Source organism: Haliotis cracherodii, unplaced genomic scaffold (genome assembly GCF_022045235.1).
Source record: "Haliotis cracherodii isolate W230 unplaced genomic scaffold, xgHalCrac1.p SCAF_6, whole genome shotgun sequence".
Classification (NCBI taxonomy): Eukaryota; Metazoa; Mollusca; class Gastropoda; order Lepetellida; family Haliotidae; genus Haliotis; species Haliotis cracherodii.
Window position 1 is genome coordinate 2,065,733 of NW_027266319.1, and position 23,028 is coordinate 2,088,760.

A 23,028-nucleotide genomic window follows, 5' to 3' on the forward strand; every position below is an offset into this window, starting at 1 on the left:
ATACAGGAGAGAAGCCAATTACAGTGAAGGTCTAGTGATTGGCTTGGACGTAACAAGAAGGAGTCGACAATGGTAACACTAACACTCACTCACTAATACAGGAGAGAAGCCAATTACAGCGAAGGTCTAGTGATTGGCTTGGACGTGACAAGAAGGAGCCGACAATGGTAACACTAACACTCACTCACTAATACAGGAGAGGTGCCAATTACAGTGAAGGTCTAGTGATTGGCCTGGACGTAACAAGAAGGAGCCGACAATGGTAACACTAACACTCACTCACTAATACAGGAGAGAAGCCAATTACAGTGAAGGTGTAGTGATTGGCCTGGACGTAACAAGAAGGAGTCGACAATGGTAACACTAACACTCACTCACTAATACAGGAGAGAAGCCAATTACAGTGAAGGTCTAGTGATTGGCCTGGACGTAACAAGAAGGAGCCGACAATGGTAACACTAACACTCACTCACTAATACAGGAGAGATGCCAATTACAGCGAAGGTCTAGTGATTGGCCTGGACGTGACAAGAAGGGGCCGACAATGGTAACACTCACTCACTCACTAATACAGGAGAGAAGCCAATTACAGTGAAGGTCTAGTGATTGGCCTGGACGTAACAAGAAGGAGCCGACAATGGTTACACTTACACCCACTCACTAATACAGGAGAGATGCCAATTACAGCGAAGGTCTAGTGATTGGCCTGGACGTGACAAGAAGGAGCCGACAATGGTAATACTCACTCACTCACTCACTAATACAGGAGAGATGCCAATTACAGTGAAGGTCTAGTGATTGGCCTGGACGTAACAAGAAGGAGTCGACAATGGTAACACTAACACTCACTCACTAATACAGGAGAGAAGCCAATTACAGTGAAGGTCTAGTGATTGGCTACAGTAATGTAGCCCCCCCTCACTCACTAATGGCTACAGTAATGTAGTCCCCTCACTCACTCACTCCCTCACTAATGACTACAGTAATGTAGCCCCCCTAACTCACTCACTCCCTCACTAATGACTACAGTAATGTAGCCCCCCTCACTCACTCACTCACTAATGACTACAGTAATGTAGCCCCCCTCACTCACTCCCTCACTAATGACTACAGTAATGTAGCCCCCCTCACTCACTCACTCACTAATGACTACAGTAATGTAGCCCCCCTCACTCACTCACTCCCTCACTAATGGCTTCAGTAATGTAGGCCCCCTCACTCACTCACTCACTAATGGCTACAGTAATGTAGCCCCCCTCACTCACTCACTCACTAATGACTACAGTAATGTAGGCCCCCTCACTCACTCACTCACTAATGACTACAGTAATGTAGCCCCCCTCACTCACTCCCTCACTAATGACTACAGTAATGTAGCCCCCCTCACTCACTCACTCACTAATGACTACAGTAATGTAGCCCCCCTCACTCACTCACTCACTAATGACTACAGTAATGTAGCCCCCCTCACTCACTCACTCACTAATGACTACAGTAATGTAGCCCCCCTCACTCACTCACTCACTAATGACTACAGTAATGTAGCCCCCCTCACTCACTCACTCACTAATGACTACAGTAATGTAGCCCCCCTCACTCACTCACTCACTAATGACTACAGTAATGTAGCCCCCCTCACTCACTCACTCCCTCACTAATGACTACAGTAATGTAGCCCCCCTCACTCACTCACTCACTCACTAATGACTACAGTAATGTAGCCCCCCTCACTCACTCCCTCACTAATGGCTTCAATAATGTAGCCCCCCTCACTCACTCCCTCACTAATGACTACAGTAATGTAGCCCCCCTCACTCACTCACTCACTAATGACTACAGTAATGTAGCCCCCCTCACTTATGACTACAGTAATGTAGCCCCCCTCACTCACTCCCTCACTAATGACTACAGTAATGTAGCCCCCCCTCACTCACTCCCTCACTAATGACTACAGTAATGTAGCCCCCCTCACTCACTCACTCACTCACTCACTCCCTCACTAATGACTACAGTAATGTAGCCCCCCTCACTCACTCACTCCCTCACTAATGACTACAGTAATGTAGCCCCCCTCACTTCCTCCCTCACTAATGGCCACAGTAATGTAGCCCCCCTCACTAATGACTACAGTAATGTAGGCCCCCTCACTAATGACTACAGTAATGTAGCCCCCCTCACTCACTCCCTCACTATTGGCTTCAGTAATGTAGCCCCCCCTCACTCACTCCCTCACTAATGGCCACAGTAATGTAGCCCCCCTCACTCACTCACTCACTAATGACTTCAGTAATGTAGCCCCCCTCACTCACTAATGACTACAGTAATGTAGCCCCCCTAACTCACTCACTCCCTCACTAATGACTACAGTAATGTAGTCCCCCCTCACTCACTAATGGCAACAGTAATGTAGCCCCCTCACTCACTCACTCACTCACTAATGACTACAGTAATGTAGCCCCCCTCACTCACTCACTCCCTCACTAATGACTACAGTAATGTAGCCCCCCTCACTCACTCCCTCACTAATGACTACAGTAATGTAGCCCCCCTCACTCACTCCGTCACTAATGACTACAGTAATTCAGCCCCCCTCACTCACTCACTCCCTCACTAATGACTACAGTAATGTAGCCCCCCTCACTCACTCACTCCCTCACTAATGACTACAGTAATGTAGCCCCCCTCACTCACTCACTCCGTCACTAATGACTACAGTAATGTAGCCCCCCTCACTCACTCACTCCCTCACTAATGACTACAGTAATGTAGCCCCCCTCACTTCCTCCCTCACTAATGGCCACAGTAATGTAGCCCCCCTCACTAATGACTACAGTAATGTAGGCCCCCTCACTAATGACTACAGTAATGTAGCCCCCCTCACTCACTCCCTCACTATTGGCTTCAGTAATGTAGCCCCCCCTCACTCACTCCCTCACTAATGGCCACAGTAATGTAGCCCCCCTCACTCACTCACTCACTTATGACTTCAGTAATGTAGCCCCCCTCACTCACTAATGACTACAGTAATGAAGGCCCCTCACTCATTAATGGCTACAGTAATGTAGCCCCCGTCACTCATTCACTCACTCACTCACTAACATAACATTCATCCATTCGTCATCACTCGCCCCTTTCCGTAACCTGCAAGAAGACTCGTCCCCCTATCGATGAATGTTATGTGCGAAAATACGACAAACCAATCAGAATGCGCGTATGATTTCAAGTTCTTCGTCAAAGAATCCCTCAGAAATAATTTTTGATTTTACATATGTCTTGCATCTAAAATTATACCCAAGACACAGTTAAAGGTGTTCAATCAAACTGTATAACTTCGCATGTCCCAATGTGCTTTAAATTGCATTTGAAATATATATAATCTATGGAGAAATATATGTGAACCATTACGCAACGAGTTGACAATTGTTTATGTATGCCCGTTTGCGCTTAAATGGCCATGAGGGGGACACGAGTCGCTATTCGGCTTGTCCCGGAATAACACGAGTTGGTCACGAATGAACATTCATCGAGATATGGATGAGTCTTCTTGCAGGTTACGGAAAGGGGCGAGTGGTGACGAATGACATATTTCTGCACAGAGTTGTGTCCCTTTGATCACCTGTCAAACCACACCCTGTCCTTTGTAAACCATGAATACAAATTCACCTGCATGGGTGCACAGCAGTGTTTTCCTTGAACATCGCTACGGCAAAGATTTCCTTATCTCCCATGTGTCTGGGATATGACTGATAGAGAGTGTATTGTGAGAATTGAGTTGAATCTTGTTACTATCATACTCTACTCAATACCCCAGATTGTGGAAATAACAGATACAAATTAGTACATTTACTGAACTCAACCAGTTCTCACAGCATCCACACATTATTATATCCGCTGTAGATCAGTGAATGCTATTGGTGTTTTATAAGAGTTAAGCGCCCTTTAAAACATTAGGAGATGGGTTGTCGAACTGATAATCTAAAGACGGATAGCATGCGCAATTATGTGAACAGGTTACTCCATGACAACACACGTCAGATATATAGTACACTACACAACACAACATTACTGTTCTATAAACAACATATAACAACAATACTGTCTAGGTCACGTGATCTCTCGTGTAGCGTTGTCCTCATTCAGTGCTGTCATTGTGCGTTCCTTTCACAAATGTACTTGAGAAGTACTTCTATCAGGTCAGACTACTACTGGTGCTAGGTCTACTTGAGAAGTACTTCTATCAGGTCAGACTACTACTGGTGCTAGGTCTACTTGAGAAGTACTTCTATCAGGTCAGACTACTACTGGTGCTAGGTCTACTTGAGAAGTACTTCTATCAGGTCAGACTACAACTGGTGCTAGGTCTACTTGAGAAGTACTTCTATCAGGTCAGACTACTACTGGTGCTAGGTCTACTTGAGAAGTACTTCTATCAGGTCAGACTACTACTGGTGCATGTCTACTTGAGAAGTACTTCTATCAGGTCAGACTACTACTGGTGCTAGGTCTACTTGAGAAGTACTTCTATCAGGTCAGACTACTACTGGTGCTAGGTCTACTTGAGAAGTACTTCTATCAGGTCAGACTACTACTGGTGCTAGGTCTACTTGAGAAGTACTTCTATCAGGTCAGACTACTACTGGTGCTAGGTCTACTTGAGAAGTACTTCTATCAGGTCAGACTACAACTGGTGCTAGGTCTACTTGAGAAGTACTTCTATCAGGTCAGACTACTACTGGTGCTAGGTCTACTTGAGAAGTACTTCTATCAGGTCAGACTACTACTGGTGCTAGGTCGTCCTGTATTTAATCAATGACAGTGTGAACTACGTGTGTAAAGGAAGAAAGCAGGAGTCAACTTTTGAAAGATTCAACTGTGTATGGAGATCAAAGTTATCTCTATTACCATATTCAGCGTCTGCAGAATTTGAACACTTCTACATTTCTTCTGGAAGTAACATACAGCAGGCCGTCAGCATCAAGACATACACCACGAGGACATATAAGACCATCCTGGCGTGTGAGGACATCTCTGACAAACTGCCCCGATTGTGTCAGCTGAATCACCTTGCGGGAGCCATAGTCTACAAGCAGGATATCTCCTGTGCTGGTTGTTGTGATACCCCGAGGATTTGTCAGAGCTCTGACTCCTGTTGGAGTGTAGGTGAAAACAGCGTCCCCTTCACTGGTCACACATACAAGGTATTTTACTGCTTCTTCACTGACTATCAAGTTTTTGTTTCTGGTGGCGTGGATGAAGTCTGGATTCCCTATCACCCCCGTGTTGATAGACCTAAGTCTCCTCCCTGTCATGTCCAGTATGTCCACAGAGTGAGACTGTCTCCATGTACCTGCCGCCAGCTATGAAGGACTCAGAGAGGCCAGGACGTAGTACCGCTTTCTTGTTTTGATAGTTGACAGTAATACAGGATCTGGGGTAACATTCACTGTAACTATTTCCTTACTGTCTGGAACACTGACAGCTATCTGACTCTCACTTAACTTGGCTATTTGCCAAGGATAGTTAGAAAGCAGAAGCTGATTATCAAAGGATTTGAAGTTTGATGTCTAATATGTTTGGAGTTTATTGTTATTGTAATCTGCAACTACCATCACTTTCGCGCCATCAACAGTCAAAACTGTGACGTCACACAACCAAGGATCCTCCCCGTCCCCATCTTCCATGCAGTATCACAGTCCTCCTCCTCATCAGCCATCCCTACAGCACAGCAGATGGATACAATACGATACATGGGATAAGTCTAGGGACAGCTAGTATTTTTCACACACTGAGCAAGTAGGGTGGTCCAGTATGAAGGCATTAATCTGACAACCACATGACAACAGCCACAGTGAACAAAGAATTCTTGGACTCATTTGGTCGTCTATTGTCTTTAAATTCAAGAAACTGTTAACTACTACCTGGGCCCACTTGCACAGAGCGACCATTGCGTGAAGACCATCGTCATCGTAACTCTCATACTTTAACATAGACTTACAATGGTATTAGGGCTAAGACAAACGTAACTCTCATACTTTAACACAGACTTAAGACAGTCGTAGCCCTAAGATCAATTTGTGGATCGGGACCCAGGACTGTAACAAGACTCCACACATAAAATATCATAACCAAAATGTATCCTTGACAGTATATGAGCTCTGTTCCACATGTCTACTGGTCTTAGTCACATTACAACAGTCCAACAAAAGTCACGATATTAACAAACACAACGAGCAAAACACGGCGACTCCAAATCCATGTCCTAGAGGCAGGGGCAAACAATTGTCTTCTCTCAGCGTAAATTCCTACCAAGTTGCCTTGTTTTGTCATTCATGACAACAACATGATAACTATGAAGATACACACACTTGAACTGGAGTTAGTTCAACTAAATCTGATTGTATGTAAAAGCATTCGGGCTGGCTATCGATACAGATCATAGAGATCGATAATTGTTAACTAAATATTGATCAATAATCGATAAATATAAGTACCTTTAAGCAAATACGCAAAAAAGAGTCTGAAAGAAATCAACATATGTCACCCTACTGGTGAGTGGTGGCACATTTATGCAGGGATTACTTTGTGGACATTTGAGATGAACAAAACAGTTACTTTCCATCTTCAGCAATTGACATTATTGACAATAACAAGTCTGTTTTGGTAAATATAATCTTCTTTTCATCCAAATAGTTTTTGTTGATTTTATCAATTTTCATATCGATAATCATTAATATTTTTTCCCTTCAATGATAATTCTGATTATTGATCTTTTTTGCCAGCCCTAAAAAACACACCATTTTAATGCAATTGTACATTATTTGCAATCTATTTTCAAACTGGTTTGGTGCTCTTTAATTTTCTAATCTAGCATTAGGCACCTCTTGATCTCAGCTTGTATCTGACCTGAGACACTCAGAATATCGGTTGTGAAATGTACAGTTCAAGGGTCGTCATTAGGTCACAGAAGCAAGACCTGGAAGCAGTTTTGTCTTGTTTCAGCCACGATGACCTGTGGTCAGTGTTGACCTCTCGGGGGAGGCTGTGATCCCCTTCAGGGCTAGCTCCTCCTTCACTCTCTTCAGGTAGTCCGGGTCAGGGTAGCCGTACCTGGAACAGATGCACCTTAGAGCTGCAACACCAACTTACAAACCTCTAACTATGTCACTCGGTTATAAATACAGGTTTGACTTTTCTGGGGTTAACCTGTGAAGGAGTTATTCCCTCAGAATGCCCGGGTAAGCGGGCATTCCAGCTTAAGTATGCCCGGGTAAGCAGGCATTCTGTGAAATTTAACGTTTTATAAACTTGCCTCTTGATGTGAACACAATTGTGTTTGATGATTGGTTAAAAGTCAGAAATTTGTTTTAAACATGAAAATTCCATGAGGTGAATAGAACCTGCAACCTCACATATCGCGTCAGGTTTTGTAAACCACTGTTTGCCCACTGAGCTAGTGGGGCAGGTGATGAGAATTTGTTCAGATTATCCTGTCATGACTCCAGTTAGTCCAGGCTCCGCGTGTTTTTTCTCACGCACGCTTAGAGCGAATTCCTTTAATACCCTGCTACACTGTAATGTTTCACTATAAGATATGTCAATGTTTTCTTATTTTTCCTGGTATTTCTTGCATTTAGACGGTTCATAAGTAGGATATAAACTGCCCCCTCGGTCTTGACGGAGAATGTGAGCCCGGGGAGTCAGGAAATTGGGTCAAGCCGAAGACCCGGATTCGATTCCCCACAAGGATACGATGTATTAAGCCCATTTATACACTGAAGCACATGTTAAATGTAAAAAAATATACCTCTGTTCACCTGCAGTGAATGGGTACACGATGAGATGGTGATGTGACTGTTAACCAATCTAGCACCTCATTAGGCAGCTTGGTTGTACTGTCCCCCCCAGGGGGCTGAGAATGTAGTTTGAGTGCACGCTAATCCAAGACCTGGGTAATAACACTGCAGTGGCATTAGGGCACACTAGGTGAATGGAAACTGGCGCAATATTGATGGACTTTCCATTATTCTTAATTATGACCTCCCACCTAGTGATGTAACGATACATCGAACTATCGATTGATTGCGATTGCTCGTCTCACGATAGTACACTATCGATTGCAACTTGAAACAATCGATACTATTGGCGATAGTTTGTCTGACTATCGATAGTTTCGATACATAATTTGTTTGGTACACTTACTTTCTTAAAAAACCCAGAAACAACTCCTATGATCATCTAACCTCTGTCGTGCTTTCGTTTGGATTGCACTACTTTGTCTGCTTGATTTAGAGTTACGTCCCTTAGATACTCGTCGTTCGGCAACATTGACAAGATGGCGGACGCCACATGTCAGTTTTTGTCAACTTTGTTTCCTAATTGATATGTTGATTTGCATTTAGTCATTCAGTGAATGTCAATGTGACAATTAAAGAGTTTGACAGTTTGTATAGTCAAATACAAGTCATTCAATCACATTCATTCGCATTGGTACTAAAACACTGCAGTAACCTAAGACTTTACCAGTTACATGAAGTGAAATTTTGTATTAACATGTTTTTGAGAGGTCAGTTTGAACTTGTTTTCTTCTCATTTCTTGTTTTTTTTACAAATAGTATCAGAAAGTTATAATTATTTTGATGGTGTCAGTCAAAATGCTGAAATATGCTGCTAAAGCCTGCTTTAATTGCAAGTGAAAACTATCGCAATATCATCGCAATAGTATCGCAATAGTAGGGCCACTATCGCAATAGTATCGCTATAGTTGTTTTAACTATCGCAATAGTAAAAAATGCCTCAATAGTCACCCCTACTCCCACCCTCATGTATATACATGCCACCGTGCCTCAGTGGATAGATTGAGTGAGTGAGTATGGTTTTACACCACTTTTAGCAATATTCCAGCAATATCACGGCGGGGGACACCAGAAATAGGCTTCACACACTGTGCCCATGTGGGGAATCAAACCCGGTCTTCAGCCTGACAAGCGAATGCTTTGACCACTGGGCTACCCCAGCATGCCTCAAACACATGATCAGTTATACTACACTTTGCAAATCACCAAAGTACCCCCAGAAAATAGACTTCCCGTGTGATTACCTCAACATTCTCATGGTAACACAGCCTTTTTTTCCCATTTTGATCTTTATCAAGTTAATCATGACAAGGGTTGGTCAGGTGGTTAAAGCGTTCGCTCATCCCGCCGAAGACCCGGGTTTGATTCCCGACATGGGTACAATGTGTGAAGTCCATTTCTGGTGTCCCCTGTCGTGAAATTGCTGGAATATTGCTAAAAGCAGTGTAAAACTCACTCACTCACTAATCATGACAAACCCTTCCCAATGAAGCCCTGAATTGTGAACAAAAATCTTTAAAGGAATCATTAGTTAGGACTTACTTTGAAGACCCTCCTGTCATACTCGTCTTATGATGAATGTCGTCCCAGGTGATGACGCCACTGTGGCCTGTAATTCGAGAGTCTCCGATGGTGAAGGTGACACCAGCATCGAACGCCTTGTACAGCAGCCTCAGTACCTCCCATCCTTCATCATTGTACGGTAGGTAGGCTGTTCTATGAATGCCGGAGTACCTCCTGCCAGGAACTGGGTGATCGGCCTGCAGTGACATAAAATATTGTCAAGGCACTAGAGCTCACCTGGATGTGTAGTCTAAAAAGTCACAAAGCCAGCCACTCAACGAAAAATGTTGTAAACATTGATAATAAATATTTTCTGCATAAATACCGAGGACTAAAAACATAAAATGTGTGAACAAAATATGATGCAGATATGCTTTGTTTGTTTGCACTCATCAATATTCCAGCTATATATGACGGCGGTCTGTAAAATAATCGAGTCTGGACTGGACAATCCAGTGATTGACATCATGAGCATCGATCCACGCAATTGATGACATGTATCAACAAAGTCAGCGAGTCTGACCACCCGATCCTGTTAGTCACCTTTTACGACAAGCATGGGTTGCTGAAGACTTAATTCTAACCCAGAATCTACACAGGTCTGCAGATGTGCATTTTGATAGACATAGAACTTAATATCAAAGATATAAACACTTCCGTTTTAGTAACATCCATCTTCCTGAGGCAAGGGAGTTAGCGGACTGTAAAAGTCCTGTTTCCACCCTTGCCGAACTAGACTGTAATTATGGAGTTATATTTTAGCTGGACTAATGAGCATGATGAGTCCATGCTAAGTCCAAAGTGATATGAGAGGTGGAGTATGATTGGCACATAGAAGGGACATAATTCGTAATATCCAGTGGTGTTCCTACATTCGAGCTCAGAAGTTCCAGCCTAGTTCAGCAAGGGTGGAAACTGGACGTTTATAGTCAGTTAATTCCCTCACCTCAGGAAGATGAGTAACATCATTTCCGGTCTGGGAAACTATGAGGACAACTTTGAAACAGAAAGTCCAAAGCTTCAAGCTACCATAGGAAAAAAAAAGAATTTAAAATAATATCTGTCTTCCCCCATTTCCCGATAACAGCGGCTATCTGCTAAGTGATTTTCCGTAATCGCCAAGAGATATTGTTTTAAAATATTTTGTTGCATTTCTCAAACTTCACTCGCAAATGCGACCAAATCACTCACAACTTCCAGCCCTGATAATGAATCTAAAGTTTTGACAAATTCCATTATGACATTGTGTATACTAAGTTGTGTCAAATTTCAATCATAAATACTGTGGGACCTTGACCTTTTCACCCCATCATATATCAAAACATTATCCAAGAGGTACACAGGCATGAAGTCTCTCACATGTGTCATAGCTAAGTGGGGGCGGTCGGGTAGCCCAGTGGTTAAAACGTTCACTCGTAAGCCGAAGACCTGGGTTCAATTACCAGCATGGGTACAATGTGTGAAGCCTATTTGAGCTGTTGCCCGCCATGATATTGCTGGAATATTGCTAAAAGCGGCGTAAAACCTCACTCACTAACTCATAGATAAGATAACCAATTGCGAAGGCAATGACAGCGGAACATAGATTCTAGCAAACAAATTAAACAGGGAGTATTTCAGTATAAAAATGCCTGAGTTTTCTGAACACCAGACCTACCTGTTGGTGGCCTCCTGGAAATTCATAAGTGATGGCAATCACTCCTTTAGCATCTTCATATCCTGGAAGCGTATCGTGGTGTTTTTATGAGCCATCTTCCCACCTTTGGGCTGGTTCCCCTTCACAATACCATACAGCTTCCCACATTCAGGACAGGCTGGCTTCACCTTGAACGCCCGTCCGATACAGTCTGCACAGAAGGTGTGGCCACATTCCAGTTTCTTGGGGACAGTGATTGTGTCCATACAGATGCAGCATGTGTCATCCGGATCTGTTGCCTTGGCAGCGCCAACAGGTCCTGTTCGGCCAAAATTTGTTGGCAAGCCCTGGAACTTATTATCATCATCACCATAATGTCCTTGTCTGAAGACTTCACACTCAACAATACTCTTCCCTCTGACTTCCACATCCTTTCCCATCATGGGTTTGTTTCTTGGACTGCTGCTTCCACCAGAACTGGTCCCAGTTCGTGATTTCAGTTTTACATCCATGCCTTGTTTAAAGTTGGGCAAAGTCCTTCCACCATAGTCGGATTTGGAAGTTCCTGCACCAGGCTTCTTACCTGAGGCCGTACCTCCTGCAGATGATGTGGTCTTGGGTCTTGCTCCTGTTGTGGATTTATTCTTTTGAGTCACATCAAGTGATCCTGACCTTTGCCTGTGTTGAATGCCTGGCTGTTCTGCTCTAGATCTTGTTGTACCCATGTCCTCCCCTCTCAGACTTTTCGTTCCTCCATAGCTAGACGTGCTCCATCTGTCCTCCTCCTCCTCCACTGAGTTCCTTTGTCATGAGTTTTTGGTTAGTGAAAATGATCGTTTCACGCTGCTACCGACTACATCCCTACTGTCTGACCTTGAGGCCCTGTCAACAAAAGATGTCACTGATGGACTAAAACGGCACTTACAATATGAACTTTTCATTACTTGATACAAAAAAATCACACTTAAGCCATGTCACCTTTGTTTTTGACCGTGCATAAACTAACTGGACACCACTTGGCACATCTTCCCAAGGCAAGTGTGTCCACTTGCCTGTACCAAAACCTTGTTTCTTTCTTGCCACATCAAGCTCACTTTTCTCTTCGTGGTGCTACCTCGCGTTGATCACTAGTTGTAAGCCTTGTAATGTTAATTATAGAATAAACCACGAAGTACGAGTGATTACGGAAAATATGTCGAGGAACTTAAAACATTAATTTCACGAGTGACATATTTTCCGTAATCACTCGTACCGAGTGGGTTATTCTATTTATTACCCATATTCATATTAAAGACATGTTTCAAGAAAAAAACGATCAACTGTCGCCGATCAAGAATCAGCTGTTTTGTATCAATCCGCGTGTGAAAAAACACTGTCCACTCATTCCAACCGCATTACTCAATTAACGTGTTGTTACGCGTGAATAATATAGTTCTGTTAAAAAATTGTAGAGATCACATTATTGCAGTTATATTTCTGTCCGATTTACACAGCGTACACTATCTAGCATTGATAAAGAAGACAGGTTTCCAAAAAGGTTCATCAGGTTTTTTAATCAAAGCTTGTTTTGACAAGATCTCGTCACTGACAGACAGCCCCCGTCGTGCATCGGCAGATACATGCATTTCACATTGAGAAGAGGAAACACGGAAAACCTGTCAATTTTTTTATGTGTCATTTGACAAAAATGCCAAAATCTATAACAACTACATAGACGGAATGTACAGAAGTCTTGTTTGTTAGAGAAATGTTACGAAAAGAAGCTAAGAAAAGTACGATTGCTGTCACAGTGTCGGAATGAATGACCCGACTTGACCCAGATATGAGACAGCCGAAACCAGGAATGACAAGAGAACCGGCGTTACAGTTTAATCCGGACAACAAGTTTAATGAACATCGTGTGTGCTTTGAGACAAGTGTCACTGATGGGAAACATGTGCATGTGGGATTTCAGGAGGATTTGTCAAACGCGGAATGACACAGTCAGATGACGGTAGTTTGTTGATATTTTGATGTGATTCATAATGGTCGAATACCTGTTGATAGTCAAACACGGTATCTGGAGACTTGGTGCTAAACTGTCCGCATCCACGGAGTTCATTTAGTTCAATATCGGACATAGGATCAGCTCGTTGGGGTAAGTTTTCTTTTCCTTGTATTTTTAATTTTTTTTTTTTTATTTCAAAACCTCTGAGTTCAGCAAAGTGAATCGATTTTGCAACCAGATGCTGGTAATCATGTCGCTAAGGTAACACTCTATGCTACCCTTGATCTCCTTCTAAGTAGATAGTTCGAATTCTCAACTGTCTGATGTGCATGCCGAAATGATAAATTTGCAAATAATAATGTTTAGTTGCACCTTTCCTGTGTCATTAACCCTCATAGTCATATTGTCAGCAGACGTCAGTCAGCCTGCATACCGCTCAGCGCCGTACTTTGCATACGTCGCGGTTACGAAAAACGTAAACGTATTGTACGCAATAGTGTATCTTTATGATGTCTTTCGGAAAGTCTAAATGTCGTTGCAAAATGAATTTGTTTTTATTCTCATGCCATCGTTGAAAGTGTGAGTAGTCATATTTTTCGTGTTTTTCTTACCTTTATACATTTGTGAACTAAGTTCATGTCAACTTGTCAAGTTTAGACTTTTTCATTGTGTTTTCATTTTCATTGGCAGTTATCGATGTCATCATCGTTCACAAAGGGAAACCTGTCTATACAAAGTCCGGTTTTTGGATTCGGGTGGTCGTAAAATTCATCAAACAGCAAGCCCTCTAACACAGACGCAAACCACTTGGTGGTGATGATCTTGGCGCCCTAGAAACAGTTTCTGGCAACATCACAATCTGAATCTTGGAACTTCAATCTGGCCATATGCAGTTTTGACAACAAAGACATTAAATGTGTTCAGAGGTTGAATTATACGAATAACTTTTCATGTCAGTCAGATCACCGTCCGCTTTAACGAGGTCATTTACTTTGACAGGTCTCAAATGGCCAGCCATGTTTGTTTACAAACGGGGACGTAGTTTTGGTTTTTACTGTGAAATGAAAAATCATGTGAAATAAATGAAAACAATGATAATGTGAAATTCCCATGTTGTTAATATGAAACTATGTGTCTTGTCTTAAAAATCTCGAATCAGTGAGATTGTAGCACGTAAAACATCTGAAGGGAAAGGCTTGGATTTGTGAATGAATGGGATGAGAAAAAAAAGTTCCGTTGTCCAATGAAAATTGATCTTTGTTCCACTGACCAATCAGCTTCGAGAATCACTAATTGCACACTGTGCAAATATCAAAAAGTTATTACACTGCATATTTGAGCCCATATGGGTAATAATATGATTTATTACCCATATGGGCTCAAATATGCAGTGTAATAACTTTTTGATATTTGCACAGTGTGTGGAGTGAGTGGACGGTGTTTTTTTTCACACGCGGATTGATACAAAACAGCTGATTCTTGATCGGCGACAGTTGATTGTTTTTTTCTTGAAACTTGTCTTTACTATGAATATGGGTAAAAAAAAACTCCGCTTGAGAAACCCATCACTCATCACACATGCTAGGACATTGTGACGTATTGTGATAGCTGTTGAGAAAATAGATACATTTTCGCCATGTCTTACAATATTTGAAACCTTACTAAACAGCTGATACCATCTCCATGTGCAATGGAAGCACTATAGCTCGGAACTTAAAACATTAATTTCACTCGTGACATATTTTCCGTAATCACTCGTACCTCGTGGGTTATTCTATAAATCCTATCAGCTTTGCTTCACTGTATCTCTTCACAAAGGGGGTTTAAAACTTGGGAAAGAAAGAAATATTTGTGTCAACAAAGACAGGCAGCGGTAAATCACTTTCATACAAATGTGTACCTGTCATGTTTAATGTGTTTAATGTTCTAATCATCGTACCACTTACAAGCACAGTATTTGGGCGAATTAATTTAAAACTTGGACATGCTTAGAAAATACTTTCTTTCCTTAATTGTTGAAATAATTTCTGCGCAAATTTGACAAACTATATAGCAGCGGGCTATGTTTTTGGAACCTGGATGTTGGCTTTATGAAATGTTCTCAGATTGGATTATCGATATGTGCTATAGTCCAATCATATTTAGCACAAGAAAGTGGGATTGATGTGACAAGGGTGGAAACTAGATTTGAAAAATAGGCAAGTGGACGCTCTTGCCTCAGGAAGATGTACTTCTCAATGATGGAACTTCTTTCCACCCCTTAATTTATCTTGATGGTTTAAATAGGTTAGAGCACTCAGAACCTAATGTCTAATCATTGAAATGGTAAGTTAGACTTACTGACCAATTCAACAATTAGACACCAGGTACCTGTCCTCTATCCTATTCACAGAATCCTGTTTGAACAATCAGAGATGGGAATTTATATTTGCCTTTTTAGCTGAAACTTCTTTTCAATGGAGCATGGTCCATAATTTGGAATTTTTATGGGTAGTGTTTAACAAATTTGTGGTCACAAGAATTTGCAGAAATTCGCTGATCCACGGAAGATTCTCACCCCTGAATAATTCAGTACTTAAATGATTTTCTCATAAGGTTACACATCATACATTTTACTAGTTCAATCATAAGGGAAATAGGGGCGGTCGGGTAGCCTAGTGGTTAAAGCGTTCGCTCGTCACGCCGAAGACCCGGGTTCGATTCCCGACATGGGTACAATGTGTGAAGCCCATTTCTGGTGTCCCCCGCCGTGATATTGCTGGAATATTGCTAAAAGCGGCGTAAAACCAAACTCACTCACTCACTCATAAGGGAAATAACATTTCTTGAGCCTTCAACAATAACCCTTTTTTTGAGCAACCAAGGTGTACCTCTCAGACTGCTTGCCCTTGTTCTGCAGCCTGTATGTGGCAGCAGCCTGTAGCTCACTCAAATCCCTCTCCAGGTGTTGCTGCAGCATGACAATGGCTGTCTGCACCATCTCCACATCAGTGTCCAGCAGGTGGATCTCCCTCAGGGTGGTGTATGTCTGGTGTGCAGAGAACAACACGACAGCATCCAGGAAAGACTGAATGCAGATGTCAATAGGGACACCAAACACACCTGTCAACAGAGAAAATACATCATGAGTGAGTGAGTGAGTGAGTGAGTTGGGTTTAACGCCGCTTTTCACAGTATTCCAGTTATATCACGGCGTGTCAGCTTAATGTGGGAGGAAAGCCCGAAGTGATGCAGGTCTCAGACGTTTACCACTTCGGTGAAACCCACGAGCACGGGTATGGTGCCTACAAACCTGGAAACATAATCGGGGCGAACCCAGATTCGAACACACAATCATAGGTTTCTGGCGTGCCCAAGGGACGCGACTCTGCACAGCGAATCGTGGCACCTTAGACGACTGGGCCACCTATGCCCACAAAGACATCATGAAGAAGAGAAACCAGAAAACCATGTATATGGAGAACAATGAATGATGGAGTTGGACTGACCATGCTGGACAATACAGTCTCTGATATGAGAAAGCAGGACAAAAGTTTAAAGAGTCATCTCTGTGACAGGAGAAACAAGGCAATACAATATTTGACAGGAGAAAGCAGGACATTATTGTACCAAACATAAGAAAGCAAGACAACATTGTCAGTTTTTTGACAGGAGAAAGCAGGGCACTTTCAGTCACCTCTCTCTCAGGAGAAAGGAAAATAATAGTTTGCTCTTTGGCAGAATTCAGAGCAGTACAATATTTGCCCTTTGGCAGGAGAACTCAGGATACTGCAACATTTGACAGGAGAAAACAGGACACAGTGACATTCAACAGGAGAAAGCAAAACAGAAAACACAGTAAAGTAAACATATATGTTCATCTTACCTGTTCTAATGAAGGGAAATGCAATTGAGTTGATATACAGCCTCTCCTTAGCATGGTCCAGGCAATGAAGAAATGTACGTGTCAGCTGATATGCACACTTGTTATCCATGGCTTCAACATATACCGGCCCCACTGTATGTAGAATGTAACGAGGGCCAATCAAGTCACCTGGGGATGTATGCATCACTTCACTGACCTGGAGGGGCCCATGAAGGCGCACGTACCTCTCACACTCACGTCTTAATTCATGTCCACAAGCTCGCTCTATAGCCCCAGCTACACCAGCGAAGTTCCGGAGTTCTCCATTAGCTTCACTGACTATTCCTTCAAGCTTACATTTCACAATTTTACCATAGGAAACTTGAACTTTAATTCCACCTGGCAGTTCAAACCTGTAAGACAACTGGTCTTGAGGGACTTTTTGTGCCAATCTTGTAGGATCATGCCTCAGACGATATGGTTTATAAACATCTGAACTCGGACCATTAGAAGCACCAGATGGAGGCGACGTTTGGTGTCCGTTCCTGCCCTCTCTCAACAACTCATCAGTGCTGTCAGAGCCTTCCCTGTCCCTGCCCACAGTCCCCTTCCTTGTATCATTAAGCCATTTCTTGATCTTATCAAGTTCTTCGTTTGGAGTTCTATCCAGATCTCTTAGCATAGACTTGTAGTTAGTGGTGTGATGTAGAACAGGGGAAGTCTCGAGGTCACTCACATCATGGACGACTTGAACCTGCCCCAGCTGTAGCTCATCAACTGCTTTACTCAGCTTGTCCAGGTCGTGTGTGAATACAACCCTTCCTGCTGCTGGTCTGTTGTCCGTGTCTCTGTTGTCTGTAGACGTGTCACCCATCGACTCATAGATGGCAAACATGTCCACCTCACAGTTGGACGTCACAGCATTGGCTGTGAACTCATACTGCTGCTGGTACATCTGTAGCTCGATCTCCTGGGATTGTATATCTGCTTGTAACTCATGTAATTGTTCATCAGTAGCTTTGTCGATGTCACCAAGGAGTTTCTTCTCTTTTCTTAAAATAGCTCGCATCACTGTATCGCGTGTCTTCATGACTTGATCTTTGAGGGTTTGTGAATTACTTTTCACATCTTGAATTGTAGATTTTCTCTGGGTTAGGATATTATTCGCAGCTGCAATGTTGATTCCGAGTTTCTCTATTTTGCTTGTCAGTTGTTCCTTCACAAGAGGGGTCATACTCTCTATTGTATCAACATCCTTACATGCCCTGTGTTTTATACTGCAGCATATCGTGCATATTGCCTTCTTGCAGTCCTTACAGAACAACTCTATCCGTTTGTCTCTGTGGACTTGACACATGAAGCGACGCTTGACCTTTGTTTTGGTGTGATCAGACAAGTGAGCTACTTCATGGTCACACAACCCTGGCATCACGTTGTGCAACTGGAGACATCCTTCACAGAACACAACATCGCAGACAGAGCACCAAGAAGTGGCAGGAGTTGTCTTTCCTTGTTTTGTACAAACGCTGCACACATGTTCCTCCACAGCTAAAAAGACAAGTGTTCTTTATTTCATTTGTCATAAAACATGATAAGAATCGGACATTATCTTGGGATATAATAACACGTTACTTTTGTCATAAATGTACACGCCCATTATGTAGGTGAATATATCACATAACACAGGTTGTAATAAGATACTATTGCTGTAGGAATCCCTGGTCAGTATCTGAGCTAGTGTTTATCATAACCAGAACGGGTGTATAGCGCCATTTAAGTTGGGAGTCCAAAATGACAGGAGAGTCAACAATAAGATGTTTATAAATGTTAACGTTAGAGGTGCTTTTTCACAGTGGAGGGTCATCGATTTGAAAAGATGTCAGAGACCAGATTTATATTAAATAGAAACGCAAAGTGTTTTTTTCTTTCTGTTATAACACGTTTGGTTTATGAAATCCGACACAGACAATAACGATATATGAGTTAACTTCTGTTTTAGTTTCGAGAAACAACCCACATAGCCATTGCTCTTTTGCTTTTAGAACCAATGGAGCCAACAAAAGACCACCAGAGTGTAGAAAGAAGTACAACTTTTTCGGCGCATGGGATTAATTCAATTAACACCTTTTTTACATATTTTTGATGGACATTGAAAAATGTCGCGTTGTTGCATTGTCACCCTTTGGTAAAACAGTTTTCAATGTGCGACGACAAATGGGCAAAATGTGGCGATGTGGCAATGTCCTGTTTTGGTAATTTTGACACTTTTGCTTGTTTTTGTTAGGACGACAATGCTAACATTCTGGTATTCAACAAAACCCATCTAATATCAATTAGACCAAGAATGTGCTCTTTTACCTTGGTATTTGTTTTGCACACTTTGAAATAATTATCCGCCTCAACACCTTGGATTTTATTGAAAAAAATAAATTGTCCTAGAAAATCTTGACAAAACCTTATTGTGCTTCTGATATATGCGCAACTAAGATCAACTCCACAGATAAAAATCATAACAATTATTTACTAGTTTGTAAACAACATTTACAAGGAGTGACGAGTACCAAGGAGTAGGTGAATACATTGTATGTAATTTTACTTAGTTATGGCACTATATGTTTGAGTTACATTAGATTTCATCGGTAGGTCAGGCTGTAATTTGTTTGTCTTTGTGAGATACTTATCCTGCATTAAATCTATGGACCTGAAGTCATAATAAGCCATTCTATGAGTGAATTCTCGTTTACGTCCGGGCACGAGTCTGTTTATATATCTCAAACCAAGGTATATTAGTCAGGCAGTACAATAATAAGCTGATTACCCTTTGTGCCGGGACCAAAGTCGTCCATCAGCCCCTGTATTACGTGGCTTGGTTTCAGCTGACTGACCCACTCCTCTACTGGACTGTCAGGGTTGGTCACACTTGTCAGTTGTCTACAGGAGGGACATGGTATGGACTTGGCTTGTACTGCTTCCGGCTGTGTGTAGGTGTATTTCATCAGACAAGACTTACAGAATGTATGATGACACTGAAGTGTGGCTGGGTCTGTGAACACCTCAGAACAGATGACACAGGTGAGGTGGTTTTCTGTTAGCTTCTTAGCGGTCGCCATCTGAAGCAAATCGGACAGCTAAATGAAGTATAGATGGATGTGTTGTTGATATAATCATAAAACATGTACATGATCGCATCAACCCCAACGTCCAAAGATGGCGCATCTTTACAAGCAGTGAGACGGGAGAGAAAAGGAGACGACCCACTGCATTGTATATATGTGCTGCTGCTGTGGGTAAAGGGGGGTAACTCTTGTTGTCATACTCTACCCTGCGCAATGAACATGAGGAATGAATACCATGTTTTGAAAACCTGATCAACTGTCGTTTCTGTTATGGACCAATTTCCACAAACACAATGGCATTTTTTTATGTTAGTGAAATATCAATAGTATCACACTCTTTGTCATAGTAGGGTCAGTTGAGGATAAGTTCAATATTTCGTTATAGCACAGTGACTCTTTATTTCACTATCATATTTAATAAGATACATTTTCATATGAACTTCCATAAACATTTGATAGATCTTTCATTTTGTATTCTGTCTACGGAGGTTCTACAACATATTTAACCACTATGATTCTGTGCTTCGTAAGAAGCAACTAAATCGAGGATTGGATGACGTGAACACACAACCTTTGACCTGGTCAGCTTTGTGTAACCCTTTGTGTCGGAATTATTGCTCATTCTAGGCCGAGACATGACTATTTACAGATCGCCAGGCTTGAACATTGCTAAATGTGGATTATTCATATCCTGACATTGACAAAAACATCACAGGTTAAGTTAAGGAATGAAGGTTTCCCAAAAAAAAGTGAGTTGCATGGATCTGAGTGAGTGAGTGAGTTGGGATTAACGCCGCTTTTAACAGTATTCCAGTTATATGGCGGCGTGTCAGCTTAATGTGAGAGGAAAGCCCGAAGTGATGCAGGTCTCAGACGTTTACCACTTTGGTGAAACCCACGAGCACGGGTATAGTGCTGACAAACCTAGAAACATAATCGGAGCGAACTGGGATTCGAACCCACAATCATAGGTTTCTGGCGTGCCCAAGGGACCACAGCGATTCGTGGCGCATTTGACGACTGGGCCACCTGTGTCCCCGCACGGATCTGAATATTGTAAGATATCAAGTGGCGGTTGATTCTTTGTCTTTCAAGGTCACTGGCCACTCTGGCAGTGTTTGGATTATTTTGTATGGAATGTATTTATTTGGTAAAATCCACGTGAAAACATGATCATCAATCTGACTTCACCTAACTCCTCAACATGTGTCACAAACACTGGTCAATTCCGCATGTATGTATCGTATGTATGTTTTTTTCTACTATTTCAATATTGTTTGTTTCCTCACTCACTCCCTCGCTTACTCACTCACACACGTACTTGCTACAGATCCACCGCACTCCTGTACACACATAGACATGAGGATATATTATACACGCGACATTGTGTGGATGTTGTGGATGTTATTCAAGGGGACCTTGACCTTGACCTCATTTCTACTTTCGTTTTAACGGGTCACTATGACCTCAGATAAATGTAGGCAAAACCTTGTCTCCCTAGCTGGTGTTAGTTTATGTAGATAACAGTAAATTTGATAACAGTAAATCTTATCCTTAATCCGCGATGTAGATTCAGCTGCTAACTGACGTGATACAGAAATATATGTATGTAATCATTGTTGACTCCTGTCGCATAGATGGTTTACATTATAACACAGGTAACGCAGCAATGCACTGATAGCGAATGTAAAATCTGTATTTGTGTGTGAAATGTTATGTAACTACGTGACATACCGATATTACGATGGGCGCGTCTTCTCTCTGAAGGCGTCTCACTTCCTGGTTGCTGGCTCGTGTCACGTGACATAACTTAGTCTCACGTGATCCGCTGACGGCAGGTATATACATGTATCAAAGCAACTATTTACGACTCTATGGTTTGGTTATTAAAGCAAAACCAATAATAGTTTATACGTGTGTTTGTGACCACTCAGAATAAATCGTGCTAAAATTGACATACATAGTTTCTCATATTATCTAGTGAACCAGAGTATATTTGCGGCATCATATGAAAAGCACAACTGTTGTCTACGGTGGCCCATAAGGGACATGGAGTATGATTTCAGTTGTATCACAAATTGTGTTAATTTGCAAAAGGTTACGATAAAAGTAAGTGAAATATCAAAACATTGAAAAACAGACTCCATGTCCCTTATGGGCCACCGTAGTTATACATACAGTTATACATATATATCGTATTTATATCATACGGAATACAATCTGTCGTGGTACAACCCGTAACGATAGGACAAGAGTTGCGTCCCTTAGGATAAACTGGAACAAATTGTGTTAGTTCACAACTCGTGTCCGATGATTTTGTCTTTGTGACTATAAGTTGTGTTAAATCCATTAAGTTATGGACTATGGACGATGGGCAATGGGAAAAGAAAGTATACACTTGATAAATGGATTTGAAATTGTGAGCCCCGTGTTCCTTGAGACGTCGTGTGCACGTCACCTGTGAGATACTCATTGATATGATGCGTGTGATATTGCCTTTGATTATCGTATCAAATACATCATCAATGAATAACCGTTCCTTGTTTGTTTTATTTGTAGCCTCCCTCACACGTGTGTGTACTTTCTTTAGCCCGACGTTAACGGCGGACTTTAAATATAAATAACCCTGGTACAGATAAACTAGTGATCATTGATGTTTGAGAGTACAATACAGAGAGGAAATTAATTTGAAAAAAAATCAACTTTGTGATATAGATATATATTCGTTTAATGATTTTATTACAAGGTACACACGGTTATTATCATTCGTGAAGACTTCCGATTTTCGATCACAAATCACTTAATTTCGTTAATCCGACATATTCGTTAATCTGACACAATCATGTGCAACCAACGATGTCGGATTAACGAGACTTGACTGTACATCAAGAAGAACACCCAGCACTATGGGGAAAGTGTTGAAGTATGGAGAGCTCTGATCGGCACGTTTGTGCACCCTAAAGTCCAAAGGCAAGTGGACATATTTCACCTACACCTCTGTGTCTGCCTTAACGGGGGACACAACAATG

The 23,028-nt window shown here is 42.0% G+C and overlaps 2 pseudogenes; both read right to left on the reverse strand.

Annotated features, from left to right (window-relative positions):
* Positions 1–4,846: 4,846 nt before the first annotated feature.
* Positions 4,847–21,847, reverse strand: LOC139445349 (tripartite motif-containing protein 2-like; annotated as a pseudogene).
* On the reverse strand, positions 6,996–17,565 carry LOC139445233 (uncharacterized; annotated as a pseudogene).
* Positions 21,848–23,028: the final 1,181 nt, after the last annotated feature.